The 16,519-nt window shown below is 50.2% G+C and overlaps 1 non-coding gene across 1 annotated transcript; it reads right to left on the bottom strand.

The window, feature by feature from the left end:
- Positions 1-11,018: 11,018 nt before the first annotated feature.
- Positions 11,019-11,226, bottom strand: LOC124790917. The gene has a single exon (XR_007016373.1). It is a non-coding gene; the product is annotated as a small nucleolar RNA U3 (small nucleolar RNA).
- Between the last annotated feature and the right edge of the window lie 5,293 nt (positions 11,227-16,519).

A 16,519-nucleotide genomic window follows, 5' to 3' on the forward strand; every position in this document is an offset into this window, starting at 1 on the left:
ATGCAGTAACAATCTGCAATAAATGATTATTTCGCTCTCTGTAAAGTGACCTGGACAGATCTGGAAGTGCTGTGACTAAAGTTTTCACAGTATTTCACTGTCCTTAAGAAGTATACGGAAAAAATTATGACTGATTAAATATTACATTAAAACATATTGGTTGAAATTAATGAGTCAAAAATTTCGTGGTTTATTTCAGATGCCTACTGCCAAATTAAACTGTAACTGATGCTTATACCACTGTGGAAATTAGTGACTTGCAACTATAACAGTCTTACGATTTGGAAACGAGAGTTTTCTCTAGATGTATTAATTCATCATTCAGCTCTTTAGCGAAATGTCACATGCAAATGAACTACATTCCGAAAAACTGCATATAGGAGAGCGAGTCTGGCACATGACATTGGCAAATCGCCTGTTTTGTTTGCATAATAACGACTGAAATTTAAGAACAACACACATCTACGCAGGAGTGCGACGGACGCATCTGTGCCGATTAGATTCTTACCTGAGGCACTTATTTACATTTCACAACACATACTGACTTCATTTTAGAATTGTTACTAAAAGCTTTCTGTAAATAACTTGTCACACATGTCAGTTGTATTTATTGCTGTTTTTAAAGGATTTCGATTATGTGAAATATTGACCAGCTATTCACAATTGCATTTTTCTGTACATGTATTGTTGCAATGATGTTATGTTAATAAATAAATGCAAAAAATGCTCATAACTTGGGCGCATTATTTTTGGTAATCTGCATTGCGTTCGCGCTGTCCCGGAATAACAATAAAAAAATTAAAAAAAAGCCAACGTATGTGAATGCTCCTATTAGCTCCGTGAAGAGTGTCAACTTTGTTTACGCGTTTGGTATACGATACTAGATTCAATGGTGGAAAAAGAGTACAACATTTTCAATAAGTTTCTCTCTTATCCAAAGCCCGGTTCACATAAAAGCAGAACTTCACACTTTTATAAACGTTGTAACTTCGTTGTTTAACCCGTAACTGATGAGGTGATATTTCTGTAACACAACTGGTGAGGTTGGGTTATAGATACCCAGTAATTTCCATGGCCCTCATACTTCAATAGTGAAGGAGAAATGAAAAGTTTCTACATACATTGCAAAAGTAACTTTTATTGACATCTCTGAACAACTTTTGGCAGCAGAAAATTATTTACAGTGAACGGAATAGGCAATTTTTGAAATATATGTAAGTCCATAACAAGTTTTGCAACATGTCATGAAATACATATATCTGCAAATTTTTTATAAACGAATTTGAATATTACTGTATAAAGCAATAATGAACCTTTTTAAAAGCACATTATTTTTTGACTAGTTATTACACACAGAAGAATTGGCAAGCCATTACTCTACGCAAATCGGAACGTTGAAGCTGTTACAGATCTTTTTCGTTTATCTGTCAGAGCCTGGTGGGCACTTCTTACGCCTCACTTGTTTGCCCAAGTCTCGTATGGCTTTACATGGAGCTGGTATCTTGAGAATTCTGCTGATGTTTAGCCGCAATTCACGGGGCAAATGGTCGTTTTGAAGTCGACGATTGAGATGAGGGCCTAAGAGTTCCTTGGCAAGATTTTTCATGTATTCCAATCTGGTTAGCTCTGGATTCCCTGGGAATCCACGGTAGATAACATAGGCATTCACTAGGCTAATGTTCATTAGGGTGAAAAATATGGCTAATGGCCATCGCCTTGTGCGTCTACTTGTTGAGTATACTGTGCATTTCTCATCTAAGGCGCCGACGCCACCTTTTGTGTTGTTATAAAAGGCAATGATTTCTGGTTTCTGGATCATTTGATTGGGTATGGTGCATTGAGGATGCAAGTAGGATGGCCTTGCCTTTCTTTGGTACATAAGAGAGTAGTAGTGTTGTTTCCTTTGTGAAACCATAGAGCTTCTCTTACTTCTCTTTCCTTGGCAGGTAAAAATTCTTTCGGTATTCCTTGTTTATTTTTTCGCAGTGTTCCTACGTATGTCAAGCCCCTTTTACATAGTTCCCGTACGAGCGCAATGGACGAAAACTAATTATCTGCTGTGCTTTGCGGTTACTTACGATAATGGGTTTGGTCAATTGCAACACTGCTTGAGTTGGCTTGGAAAATTTCTTCTCTTCATCAGTGAGAGTTCTGCCATCACTATCCTTTCCAGAGTAAATGTAGGCGTTTAGCAAGTAGTGGGTTTTTGCATCTGCCAAAGCCATTATTTGGAGTCCATATTCTATAGGTTTGCTGGGGATATACATTTTAAAGCGGCATCGACCACTAAAGCCCACCTACATTTCGTCAATGCAAGCGTACATTCCAATTGAGTAACTAGCCATACAGTTTTTCGTACACTCTTGGAAAACCCGTTTTATAGGAGCTGTTGCATCACATTTTTTCCTCACATCTCTGTCTGAGGCGTCATCAAAACGTATACAGAGCAGTAACACCAAGACCCTTTTCAGTGACATTGTACAACGAAATATATCACGACCAGTACCGTCGGTTGCAAACATAGCTTGAAGATCTTCATTATTAGATTTTAATATGGCTGTGAACGTGAGAATCCCCAAAAAAGCCTTGAATTCGATCAGATCAAGTCTTTGTAGTCAGTTCTTGTATCATCAGACAACTTTTCCCTCAAGAGGGCCAATTTTTTATTGGTTTGCAGAATTATTTCATTCAGTATTCTCTCACTAAAAATAGAGTCCAAGCAGTCGGGGGTCTACAAATCTGACCAAGGGCTTTGGTAGGGCCAATTATTCCCGGTAAATGTGAAACGATATTATGTTTCCTTATGCGAACATTTGAAGCTGGAGGTTTTTTGGACCATATGAAACAGTTCTTCCCATAATACTTCTTTCGCTCGTATTAACGATTCTGCCTTTTTGAAAGGGGTTCGTTTTCATCTGATGACGATGTGTCTGTTTCAAAGGAACGTGGTGGTTGCAGTGAACTGGGTGAAGATCCAGGAACTGAAGCATTAGGTATACCATGCACCTCATTCTCAGCTTCACGTGCTTCTTGCTCTGATTCGGTTACATGGGCACTCTCGAAACCTTGTTCTATAACATTTTCAACCCCACTATATTCACTCTCAGACTCATCCAGTATAGATCTCGCCCAGTCACCAAATCCAGGATCACTAGGTTTCAGAGACACAGCAGGGTAACTAACGTGGTTATCGATAAGCATAGTTTCTAGTAATAACTAATCAAATAAACTCACTGCTTAGATGAGAACTGCATCCGGGGTTATTAGTTATCACAAGAAACCTGCTAGATGCCATACTACCTATAAAATAGAATACGAGAATATTCCAAAAAAAAGTTCCGCAACTGGTGAGGTTGGGTGAAAAATACCCAGTAACTTTAAAAAATCGCGTATGAAATCAAACAACTCACCGCTCTGTTGAGTATCGCGCTTCAGGCCGACTTGCAACAAACCGACTTGAAGGTATAGGAACTAACAATGATGTACTCGCGACAATCTGGTAATAATGGGGCTTCAAAGATTTAGCTGGGTGTCTGACACCTAACATCACCAGTTAAGGGCTAAAGTAACAATCAGTAAAGAAAGTTTGAGAGAATGTTGTTTTGAAAGTCATGTTCGTCTCGCACGTTGCGAAACAAACGATCGCAAAGTCAATAATGGCGACAAAATTATGTCGAGTTTGCAAGACCTCTTGTGAACTGTAGTTACCCGGCCACGGCCCGACCACTTGTACTATGCTTATACAATGAAGTGCCAAAGAAACTGGTATAGGCATGCGTATTTTTTTTTTTCTTTATTGTTATTTTCAAACCCGTACAAACAGGCAGGCTGTCAGCAGCATGGTACGCCGCTCTTCAGCCGTAGAGGAGATAAAGAAAGAACAGAAAGAATACACAAATGTGACATAACGGTGGGTAATAAAACAGTAGACACATAAAGACAAACACGGAGCCGTTCACACTCGACGATAATTCACTACAAACTGGTGTCACGACGCACTAACACTGAAGATGGCGATGGCACAGGTGAACGATGGAGTATGACGGGAACACTGAACACGAAACACGACGGCACTCACGAGACACTGATGGCGATGAGCTCCGGCGCGCGAATGTCCACTCAGCGTGTACGAGTCCGGGGACCTGCCAAGAGTGGAGGTGGAGGAGGAGGAAGGGGAAATGGGAGAGGGGAGAACAGAGATGCCATGGGCAAAGGAGAGAGGGGGAGGGAGGAAGGGGGAGGGAAGCCCGGAGGAGAGGGTAGGAGGGAGGGGGGAAAGGAAAGAGAAGGGAAGGGAAAGGGGGGGAGGGAGGGTGCCTGAAGGAAAGGACACAGGAGGGGGGGGGAGGATCAAAGTTGATAGGAGGGGTAGATGCAGGGGAGGAGGACATCATCAGGGAGGGGGAGCTGGCGGAAGCCACCTTGGTAGAGGGTAAGGAGGGTGGAGAGATGGAGACCGGGTGGGACGTGGGAGTACAGGCGCGGCAGCGGGCGGGGGTGGGAGAGGATCGGGGAGACGAGCGGGTGAGGAGGATCGAGTTTACGGGAGGTGTATAGGATTCGTATCCTTTCAAGGAAGAGGAGGAGGTGGGGGAAGGGGATAAGGTCATACAGGATCCGCGTGGGGGAAGGGAGACGGATGCGATAGGCAAGGCGGAGAGCATGGCGTTCAAGGATTTGGAGGGATTTATAAAAGGAAGGGGGGGCGGAGATCCAGGCGGGATGGGCGTAACAGAGGATAGGGCGGATGAGGGACTTATAGGTGTGGAGGATGGTGGAGGGGTCCAGACCCCACGTTCGGCCGGAAAGGAGCTTGAGGAGACGGAGTCGGGAACGTGCCTTGGCTTGGATTGTCTGGAGATGGGGAGTCCAGGAGAGGCGACGGTCGAGGGTGACGCCAAGGTACTTAAGGGTGGGGGTGAGAGCGATGGGACGGCCATAAACGGTGAGATAGAAATCAAGGAGGCGGAAGGAGGGAGTGGTTTTGCCTACAATGATCGCCTGGGTTTTGGAAGGATTGACCTTGAGCAACCACTGGTTGCACCAAGCGGTGAACCGGTCAAGATGGGATTGGAGAAGGTGTTGGGAGCGTCGCAGGGTGGGGGCAAGGGCGAGGAAGGCGGTGTCATCGGCAAACTGGAGAAGGTGGACGGGGGGTGACGGCGGCGGCATGTCCGCCGTGTACAACAAGTACAGAAGGGGGGAGAGGACGGAGCCTTGGGGCACACCGGCGGAGGGGAAAAAGGTGTAGGAATCGGTGTTATGGATGGTGACATAGGAAGGACGGCGGGAGAGAAAGGAACCGATCAGACGAACGTAGTTAATGGGAAGGGCGAAGGTTTGGAGCTTGAAGAGGAGACCGGAATGCCATACGCGGTCATATGCGCGTTCGAGGTCAAGAGAGAGGAAGATTGCGGAGCGACGGGAATTGAGCTGTTCGGAAAGGAGATGAGTGAGGTGAAGGAGAAGATCGTCGGAAGAGAAGGACGGCCGAAAGCCACACTGGGTAACGGGGAGGAGGCGGTGCTGGCGGAGATGCTGGTGGATGCGGCGGGTGAGGATAGATTCCAGGACCTTGCTGAAGACCGAGGTAAGGCTGATGGGACGGTAGGAGGAGACGGCGGACGGCGGTTTGCCAGGTTTGAGGAACATGAGGATACGGGAGGTTTTCCACAGGTCGGGGTAGTAACCGGTGGACAGGACTACATTGTAGAGCCTGGCCAGGGTGGAGAGAAAAGAGACAGGAGCTTCACGAAGGTGACGGTAGGTGACACGATCGTGACCAGGAGCGGTGTTGCGTTTGGTGCGGAGTGTATTGATGAGATCTTGTGTGGTGATGGGGGCATTAAGGTCCGTGTGTGGAATGTTGTCCAAGTACTGGAAACCAGGAACGAGGGGAGGGACAGAGGTGTCAGTTCGATCGCGGATATCTGGGAAGAGGGAGTAATCGAACTGGGGATCATCAGGGATGGAAAACACATCGGACAGGTAGGAGGCAAAGTGATTGGCCTTACTAAGGGCGTCAGGGAAGGGGTGATCATCGTGGAGAAGAGGATAGTAGGGGGAGGGTTTAGTTCCGGTAAGGCGACGGAAAGCGGTCCAGAACTTGGACGAGTTTATAGGGAGGGTAGCAGTTAAACGGGTGCATGTCTGTCGCCAGTCCCGGCGTTTCTTGGCCGCGAGCAAATTTCGAATGTGTCGCTGTAGTTGCCGGTGGCGTCGTAGGGTGTCCGGGTCACGCGTGCGGAGGAAGGCACGGTAGAGACGACGGGATTCACGGAGGAGGAGGACGGCCTGTGGTGGTAAGGTAGGACGGTGGGGGTGGATGGCAACAGTAGGGACGTGGGCCTCCACGGCCTCAGACAAGGTCTGCTGGAGAAAGGAGGCGGCATGGGTGACATCATCGGGACGGCGGTAGGCGAGAGGGTGGCTATCGACCTGAGTGGAGAGGGTATCCCGGTAGGCATTCCAGTTGGCACGGGAATAGTCATGGATGTACTTAGGGGGAGGGTCATGACGAGGGTCGGGGCGGGGGCGATGGCCGTCTGAAACGGTGAGGAGGACAGGGAGATGGTCGCTACCAATAGGCTCCAGGACATCCACCGTAATGCGACCAAGGAGGTTGGGGGAGGAGAGGATAACATCGGGAGTGGAGTTGGATTCGGGACGAGTGTGCTGGGGGATGGGGATGAGGTCGCCTTGAAGGGAGGAGAGGAACCGATGCCACCGCCGTAACTGGGCAGCGGAACGACTATGGATGTTGAGGTCAGCGGCGATCACATAGGAGGAGAAGGTACGGTCGATGTGGGAGAGGAAGTCGAAAGGAAGAGGGGCGTTGGGGCGGACATAGATGGTGGCACAGGTAATGGTAAGGCCGGGGAAGAAGAGACTAAGGATCAGGTGTTCGGTGGGGTCGGGAAGGAGAGGCTGGAGCCGAACGGGGATCTGGCGGTGGTGGCCAATGGCATGCGTATTCAAATACAGAGGTATATAAACAGGCAGAATACGCCGCTGCGGTCGGCAACGCCTATATAAAAGAACTGTCTGGCACAGTTGTTACACTGGTTACTGCTGCTACAATGGCAGGTTGTCGATGTTTAAGTGAGATAGAAAGTAGTGTTGTAGTCGGCGCACGTACAATGGGACACAGCATCTCCGAAGTAGCGATGAAGTGGAGATTTTGCCGTATAACCATTTCACGAGTGTACAGTGAATATCTGGGTCCCGATAAAACATCAAACATTCCACATCGCTCCGGCCGGAAAAAGATCCTGCAAGAACGGGACAAACGACGACTGACGAGAGTCGTTCAACGTGACAGAAGTGCAACCCTTCCGCAAATTGCTGCAGATTTCAATGCTAGACCATCAACAAGTGTCAGCGTGCTAACCGTTCAACGAAACATCATCGTATATCCTTGATGACTGCATGACACAAAAGCTTTATGCCTCGCCTGGGCCCGTCAGCACTGACATTAGTCTGTTGATGACTAGAAACATGTTGCCTGATCGGACGAGTCTCGTTTCAATTTGTATCGAGCGGATGGACGTGTACGGGCATGGAGACAACCTCTTGAGTCCAAGGACCCTGCATGTCAGCAGGGGACTGTTCAAGCTGGTGAAGGCTCTGTAATGGTCTGGGGCTTGTAAAGTTGGAGCGATATGGGACCCCCCGATACGTCTAGACACGTATCTGACAGGTGACACATATGCAAGCATCATCTCTGATTACCTGCATCCATTCATGCTCATTGTGCATTCCGACGGACTTGGGCAGTTCCAGCAGGACACTGAGATACCCACACGTCCGGGATTGCTACAGAGTGGCTCCAGGAACACGCTTCTGAGTTTAAACAATTCCGCTGGCCACTTGACTCTCCAGACGTGAACGTTATTGAGCATTTCTGGGATGCCTTGTAACGTGCTGTTGAGAAGAGCTCTCCACCCCCTCATACTCTTACGGATTTATGGACAGCCTTGCAGGATACAAGGTATCAGTTCTGTTCAGCACTACTTCAGACATTAGTCGAGTCTTGCCCGCGGGAGCCCTACAAGATATTAGGTAGGTGTACCACTTTCTTTGGCTCTTCAGTGTATAAACTTGTAACACAACATGGACGAAAGATACTGTTAACAAAGCTCGCTTAATCCTCAGCCAACATGTCTAATATTTCTGACGTAACTAAATGCTGCGGTCTGTCACAACTCGTAAGTTTATTTCAAACAAATATGAGCCATATTTACTGGAAACAATTATAATGCCAAAAGTAGTTATTATCAAGAGAAAATAATACATATTGAGAAAAAACGGGCACTTCAGTTTTAAAGTCTGTGGCTGTCTGAGTAAAGATTTTCTTATTTTTTCGCTTCAAAGCACATTTTTCGTGCACGTTCATGACGTACTGCACGTCCACACTGTTGGACAAGGATATTTAGTCTTTTTCTTCAGTTTCAGAGGGCAAAATTACAGGTTTTTCTTTTTTCAAAACAGTTCTCAAGAGCCTGAGGCTGGGGATGTTCTTCATCTGGTATCTGCAGTATGTGTCTGATTGAAACAGTAAGTTCCCTTGAGACTTCGTAACTGCAGTCGGTGAGTCATAAGGGGATATGTTAGCGCCTTTGCTAACGATTTCATGACTTCAAGGCGTGTTATGTCTGGAGTCTTATTGAAAGATTGGTATAGGCGATAATCGTTTACGTCGTTGACAATATCTACCAGTGGGGAAAAAAAACTGCTACAGGCCATCTTCATGTCCTGCGGCTTGCTGTATAAGCTGCACGTTTTTGATCCATACCGCCTTTTGTTACGTTATAGAAGACGTAATTTCTGGTTTACGATTCCTCTGGATCGAAACTCTCAGAATGATGCATACTGGAGACCAGGATTACAGCTTTCCCACCTTTGGAACATCAAGAGCGGTGACATCTCTTCCATGAAGCCGTAAACGGCGGTGTTCTGCTTTTAGAAAGACAGTTACTAGGGTTTTTTGGTTTATTCTTCTTTAGTGTCCCCACAAGTGTCATCCCCTTCTGACGAAGTTACTGAACCAGTTCTGTGAATCCAAACCAATTATCTGCCGCCACATTTCTATGAGCTTCTATTGGTTTCATGAGCCTCATCACAGCCTGAGTTGGTATTTTCAGCCTCTCATCTTCATTTGATGAAGTCAAACTGTCACTCCCTCTTCCACAGTAGATTTATGCATTATAAAGATAATGAGCTCTAACATCAGTCTGATACATTACTTTTATGCCATATTTTGCCTGTTTCTTTAGGATGTACCTAAAGAAGCAGCAACACCCTCTGCACTGTGCCAACAATTGATCCACAGCTGCAGCTCCCAAGGTAATACACTGTTGACTGTTTTCACTAAAGATTAAAAATCTTTCAAAAAAAAAAAAAAAAAAATAATGGTTCAAATGGCTCTGACCACTATGGGACTTAACATCTGTGGTCATCAGTCCCCTAGAACTTAGAACTACTTAAACCTAACTAACCTAAGGACAGCACACACATCCATGCCCGAGGCAGGATTCGAACCTGCGACCATAGCAGTAGCACGGTTCCGGACTGAGCGCCTAGAACCGCTAGACCACCGCGGCCGGCTTAAAAATCTTTGACATTGCTGCAGCAGGATCTTCTTTCTTTCCTCCTTATCTTCTGGCGTATCAAACCTAAGATCTTTTGTCGTGGTGCATCGCAAAATATCACGTCCTGTCCCGTCAGTTGCAAAGAGACAGTCTAGGGACTCGTTGCCTGATTTGAATATCGCTGAATACTTAAGAAGGCCAATGAATGATTTTCGTTCGATCATGTCAAGGTCATGAAGATAAGTCAATCTTTCATGGTTCTCATAATTTGTTCTCACTTTTGATATTTTTGCATTTGGCCATGTGATTATTCCTGACAGAATATTTCCGGAAAACAAAAGTTCCTATACGGGTTCTGTTTCTGGATTTATACGGGTTCTGTTTCTGGATTTTCTCCCAAACTTCTAGCCAGTGGTCAAATTCCAGGGACTTGAACGATTATGTTACGGCGCCTTGTCCTTACACTTAACGGAAGTTGTTCTTTCCTCCATTTTAAACACTTATTTTTTTCGTAAAACTACGCGTAAGAGCCATCATTCCTGCCGTTATCGCTACCATCAGCATGCGTATATTCCATCTCTGGCACGTTATCCAACTCTTGTTCAGAATCTCAGGTATGGCTGCTTTCAATTTCGTACGATTCTGCCGTGTCATTATTATTGTCTAGACACTCAGCAAGACAAGCCTGAAAACCTCAAAATTAGGGTCATTTACCGTTAGAATGCTCGACGTAGATGGTCTTTCTGCTGTCATCTCTGTAATGAAGAAACCTGGATATAAGTTTACTTATTACCTGATATTTGAAGCTAAAATAAAAATAGATTTAAATACACAGAAAACAAATTACCAGAGAAAAGTTACGTAACTGCTATGCCACGATCTCGCAGACGTTCAACACGAGAGGAAACTAACAGTGGTAGAAAAACAAGCTCGTCACTGCACGGCCTCCACACTCCAACTGAAAGGTAGCAGTAGTAGCTCGAATACTTCAGCAAAAGGAAGCGATAAGGAAATGCTGCTGGTCTACGAGACTGCTGCATGTCAGTTAAGGGTTAAACATACTTTGTTGATATCCTCGCGCACAAATAATGAAATAGTCGTAAGAACAGAATACTCAGCCTCTTGGTTATTTGTTTCAATGAAGGATACAGAACTTCACTCAGTGTTTTATTCCGGGGTCCTTATTGACGTTCCTCACCAGACACTATTTAACCGTTCATTTTAATGAATAAGAAAGCTTAAACCAACTCCGCCGTTTAGCGACTACTAGCCGCATATGTACTTAATTTGAGAATACCACCACCTATATAAATACATGGTAATCTTACAAGCATGAAGGCGACAATCGCGAACGAAATAGAATTGACTAAAAACTATTAACTCTGAATTGTGAAATTTCAACAGCCTTGTTTCGTTGTATTAAAAAACACCACTCGGAAAGCACTATTCCCTTCCCACACCCCAAGAGGCATGGTGAACGATCATCGATTGCAGATGAGACCCTATGAATCCCATTCTGCATGACTCACGCTCAGGGAAAGTACTACCACTCATCATCGTGGTTGCGTCTACTCCAGTATTGAACTAGAGAGAGTTGAAGACATACTACAGAAATGATCCTGTGAAGTATGATCTTAGCACTACGATTTTTTTTTTTTTTTTTTTTTTTTTTTTTTTTTACTTTATTGTTATTTTAAAGCCTGGACAGCAGGCAGGCTGTCAGCAGCATACTACGCTGCTCTTCAGCCATAGAAGGTACAATCAGCAAAAACAGGAGAAAAAACATAAAAGTTACAAAATGGTGGGCAATAAAACAGGAGACACAGAGAAACAAACACGGAGCCGTTCACACTCGACGATAAGCCACACTGCAAACTGTTGAGACGACGCACAAACACTGAAGGAGACGATGGCACTGGTGAACGATGGAGTGTGACGGTAAACACTGAACACTAAACATGACGGCACACACGATACACTGATGGCGGTGATCTCCGGCGCGCGAATGTCCACTGAGCGTGTGCGAGTCCGGGGACCTGCCAAGAGGGCAACAGGGATGAGGAGGGGGAGAGGGGAGGAAAAGAGGATGCCATGGCTTAGGAGACGGGGACAGGAGGATAGGGACAGGGGAGGGGGGGGCCCGGGGGACGAGGGACGAGAAAAGGAGGAGGGAGGGAAAAGGGAGAGAAGGGAGGGAGGGTGCCCCGAGGAGCAAGCACAGGAGGAGGGTGGGAGGATCAAAGTTGGTAGGAGGGGTAGATGGAGGGGAGGAGGGCATCATCAGGGAGGGGGAGCTGGCGGAAGCCACCTTGGGAGAGGGTAAGGAGGGTGGAGAGATGGAGACCGGGTGGGACGTGGGAGTACAGGCGTGGCAGCGGGCGGGGGTGGGAGAGGATCGGGGAGACTAGCGGGTGAGGAGGATCGAGTTTACGGGAGGTGTATAGGATTCGTATCCTTTCGAGGAAGAGGAGGAGGTGGGGGAAGGGGATAAGGTCATACAGGATCCGCGTGGGGGAAGGGAGACGGATGCGATAGGCAAGGCGGAGAGCATGGCGTTCAAGGATTTGGAGGGATTTATAAAAGGAAGGGGGGGCGGAGATCCAGGCGGGATGGGCGTAACAGAGGATAGGGCGGATGAGGGACTTATAGGTGTGGAGGATGGTGGAGGGGTCCAGACCCCACGTTCGGCCGGAAAGGAGCTTGAGGAGACGGAGTCGGGAACGTGCCTTGGCTTGGATTGTCTGGAGATGGGGAGTCCAGGAGAGGCGACGGTCGAGGGTGACGCCAAGGTACTTAAGGGTGGGGGTGAGAGCGATGGGACGGCCATAAACGGTGAGATAGAAATCAAGGAGGCGGAAGGAGGGAGTGGTTTTGCCTACAATGATCGCCTGGGTTTTGGAAGGATTGACCTTGAGCAACCACTGGTTGCACCAAGCGGTGAACCGGTCAAGATGGGATTGGAGAAGGTGTTGGGAGCGTCGCAGGGTGGGGGCAAGGGCAAGGAAGGCGGTGTCATCGGCAAACTGGAGAAGGTGGACGGGGGGTGACGGCGGCGGCATGTCCGCCGTGTACAACAAGTACAGAAGGGGGGAGAGGACGGAGCCTTGGGGCACACCGGCGGAGGGGAAAAAGGTGTAGGAATCGGTGTTATGGATGGTGACATAGGAAGGACGGCGGGAGAGAAAGGAACCGATCAGACGAACGTAGTTAATGGGAAGGGCGAAGGTTTGGAGCTTGAAGAGGAGACCGGAATGCCATACGCGGTCATATGCGCGTTCGAGGTCAAGAGAGAGGAAGATTGCGGAGCGACGGGAATTGAGCTGTTCGGAAAGGAGATGAGTGAGGTGAAGGAGAAGATCGTCAGAAGAGAAGGACGGCCGAAAGCCACACTGGGTAACGGGGAGGAGGCGGTGCTGGCGGAGATGCTGGTGGATGCGGCGGGTGAGGATAGATTCCAGGACCTTGCTGAAGACCGAGGTAAGGCTGATGGGACGGTAGGAGGAGACGGCGGACGGCGGTTTGCCAGGTTTGAGGAACATGAGGATACGGGAGGTTTTCCACAGGTCGGGGTAGTAACCGGTGGACAGGACTACATTGTAGAGCCTGGCCAGGGTGGAGAGAAAAGAGATAGGAGCTTCACGAAGGTGACGGTAGGTGACACGATCGTGACCAGGAGCGGTGTTGCGTTTGGTGCGGAGTGTATTGATGAGATCTTGTGTGGTGATGGGGGCATTAAGGTCCGTGTGTGGAATGGGGTCCAAGTACTGGAAACCAGGAGCGAGGGGAGGGACAGAGGTGTCAGTTCGAACGCGGATATCTGGGAAGAGGGAGTAATCGAACTGGGGATCATCAGGGATGGAAAACACATCGGACAGGTAGGAGGCAAAGTGATTGGCCTTACTAAGGGCGTCAGGGAAGGGGTGATCATCGTGGAGAAGAGGATAGTAGGGGGAGGGTTTAGTTCCGGTAAGGCGACGGAAAGCGGTCCAGAACTTGGACGAGTTTATAGGGAGGGTAGCAGTTAAACGGGTGCATGTCTGTCGCCAGTCCCGGCGTTTCTTGGCCGCGAGCAAATTTCGAATGTGTCGCTGTAGTTGCCGGTGGCGTCGTAGGGTGTCCGGGTCACGCGTGCGGAGGAAGGCACGGTAGAGACGACGGGATTCACGGAGGAGGAGGACGGCCTGTGGTGGTAAGGTAGGACGGTGGGGGTGGATGGCAACAGTAGGGACGTGGGCCTCCACGGCCTCAGACAAGGTCTGCTGGAGAAAGGAGGCGGCATGGGTGACATCATCGGGACGGCGGTAGGCGAGAGGGTGGCTATCGACCTGAGTGGAGAGGGTATCCCGGTAGGCAGTCCAGTCGGCACGGGAATAGTCATGGATGTACTTAGGGGGAGGGTCATGACGAGGGTCGGGGCGGGGGCGACGGCCGTCTGAAACGGTGAGGAGGACAGGGAGATGGTCGCTACCAATAGGCTCCAGGACATCCACCGTAATGCGACCAAGGAGGTTGGGGGAGGAGAGGATAACATCGGGAGTGGAGTTGGATTCGGGACGAGTGTGCTGGGGGATGGGGATGAGGTCGCCTTGAAGGGAGGAGAGGAACCGATGCCACCGCCGTAACTGGGCAGCGGAGCGACTATGGATGTTGAGGTCAGCGGCGATCACATAGGAGGAGAAGGTACGGTCGATGTGGGAGAGGAAGTCGAAAGGAAGAGGGGCGTTGGGGCGGACATAGATGGTGGCACAGGTAATGGTAAGGCCGGGGAAGAAGAGACTAAGGATCAGGTGTTCGGTGGGGTCGGGAAGGAGAGGCTGGAGCCGAACGGGGATCTGGCGGTGGTGGCCAATGGCAACTCCGCCACGCGCAACTGGGAGGGGATTATCGGAGCGGTGGAGGAGATAGGGGGAGGTGTGGATGGAGTGGTGGGGTTGGAGGAAGGTTTCGTTGAGGAGGAAGGCATCCACACGGTGGGTAGCAAGGGTGTGCAGGAAGAGGTTCTTGTTGGCGGGAAGGGAGCGGATATTGTTGAAAAGGATACGATGCTGTCGCGCCATGATAAGGACTTATACGAGGGTGTCAAGGCGGGAGAAGGTGAAATGGGCCTGGTTATTGGAAAAGGTGGCGTACATTTTAAGGTGGAATATGGAACGGGCGGCGAGGGAGATCTGTTGGAGGGTGTGGGGGCGCTGAAAGGGATGGACGTTTTGGAGGACAATGGTGAGGAACCTGATGATGTCCTCAGCAGTGGGAGGGGGACGAAGGGAATTGCCAGGAGGGGTGGGGGCGTCCAGGGGACGGACAGGGACGGTGAGTTCAGGGGTGGTGGGAGGGGGCCGGGCTTTACACTTTTGGGAGTAGGTAGGGTGGGGGAGGCTGCAGGTATTACAGGAGGGAGGGGATTGGAGGTTGGGGCACTGCCGGAGGAAGTGCGCTTGGCGACAATGCGGGCATGTGGGGGCCTCGCGGCACTCGGCTGTTGTGTGTGCATTGTAGCGCAGACATCTCTGGCAGCGCAGGGATTGAGGGGGGGAACGGGAGGGGTCGACTTTGTACCGCTGATTGAAGAGGAGGGCACCCTCCTTCAGGAGACGGTCAATGGAGGGGGCGTCCTCAGAGAACACCCGCATAAGGCGGGTGGGGCCGGTCGCGTTAAAAATGCGGCGGACTGCCCGCACCTCCAGGGTGGGATGGGCCTTCAGCTCCGCCAACACCTCCTCCTCCGTGATCGACGGACTAAGCCGAGTGATCACGGCGGTGAGGGTCGGCGGGCGACGCGGGGGTTGGGGTTGGCGGGTAGGAGATGGGGAGGGAGCAGGGGTGAGGGAGGCGTTAGGGCCAAAACGGGTGATGGGGAGGCGGGAGAGGATGTCAGTATGGAGGGTTGGGCTGGGGGAGGAGATGAGAACGGAATCCCGTCTGGGAGTAAGGAGAGAGATGGGGGCGCCAGGGAAATGTTGGCGGAGGAGGAGGGAGAGATTCCGGGCCTCGAGGAATGAAGGATCGGGACGGGACAGGAGATATTTGTAGAGACCGGGTGAGGAGGAGGAGGAGGAGGAGGAGGAGGGAGCGGGGCCTGGGGGGGAGACGTCCATGGCATTTTGGGGTGGGGATGGCGGGCGGGGTGGAGCCTTTTTAGGAGCAGAGGAAGTGGAGGCGCCACTAGGGCGTTTGACAGCGGCAGATGGGCGGGTGGTGACAGGAGGGACGGGAACGATGGGGAGGTGGTGGGAAGGGACAGGTCCCGGCACGGACGCAGCAGGCGGCGCCGGAGATAGTGACTGTGACGGTGCAGGCGAATGTGGCAGTGATGGTGATGGTGACGATGATGACGGTGGTGGCGGTGATGGCGATGGCGATGGCGATGGGGAGAGCTGGGCGTGGGCAGTGGCCCGACGGGCCACCACCCTAGCCGGAGCTGCAGTGACAGGCTGGGGGAGTGGGGGGAAGGGATCAGAACGAGAGGAAGAGGCGGGAGACGGGGAGACAAAGAGCGAGGGCGAAGGGATAGAGAGGAGGGGAGGGATGGAAGGAGGGGGGTGGGATTGGGCACACCAAGTGATAGTGGTGGAGGCGGCGGAAGGGGACGTATACACGATGGCGGTGGTGGTAGTAGTGACGGTGGTGGTGGGGGCGGACATGACGACAAGAAGAAGAAAGAAAAACACAGCACTAAAAGGACAGGACACACACTGGGGGACGACGGACGGCGACGGCGACGGCGACGGCGACGGCGACGGCGACGGCGACGGCGACGGCGACGGCGACGGCGAGAGGCAGGGACGCTGCTGCCGCGGACGGGGCCGGGGCGGCTGCGGCGGCTGCTGCTGCTGCTGCTGCTGCTGCTGCTGCTGGCTGGACTGCTGCTGGCTGGACTGCTGCTGGCTGGACTGCTGCTGGCTGGACTGCTGCTGCCACCGGAGGGCGGG

The sequence above is a fragment of the Schistocerca piceifrons genome, chromosome 3 (assembly GCF_021461385.2).
Source record: "Schistocerca piceifrons isolate TAMUIC-IGC-003096 chromosome 3, iqSchPice1.1, whole genome shotgun sequence".
Classification (NCBI taxonomy): Eukaryota; Metazoa; Arthropoda; class Insecta; order Orthoptera; family Acrididae; genus Schistocerca; species Schistocerca piceifrons.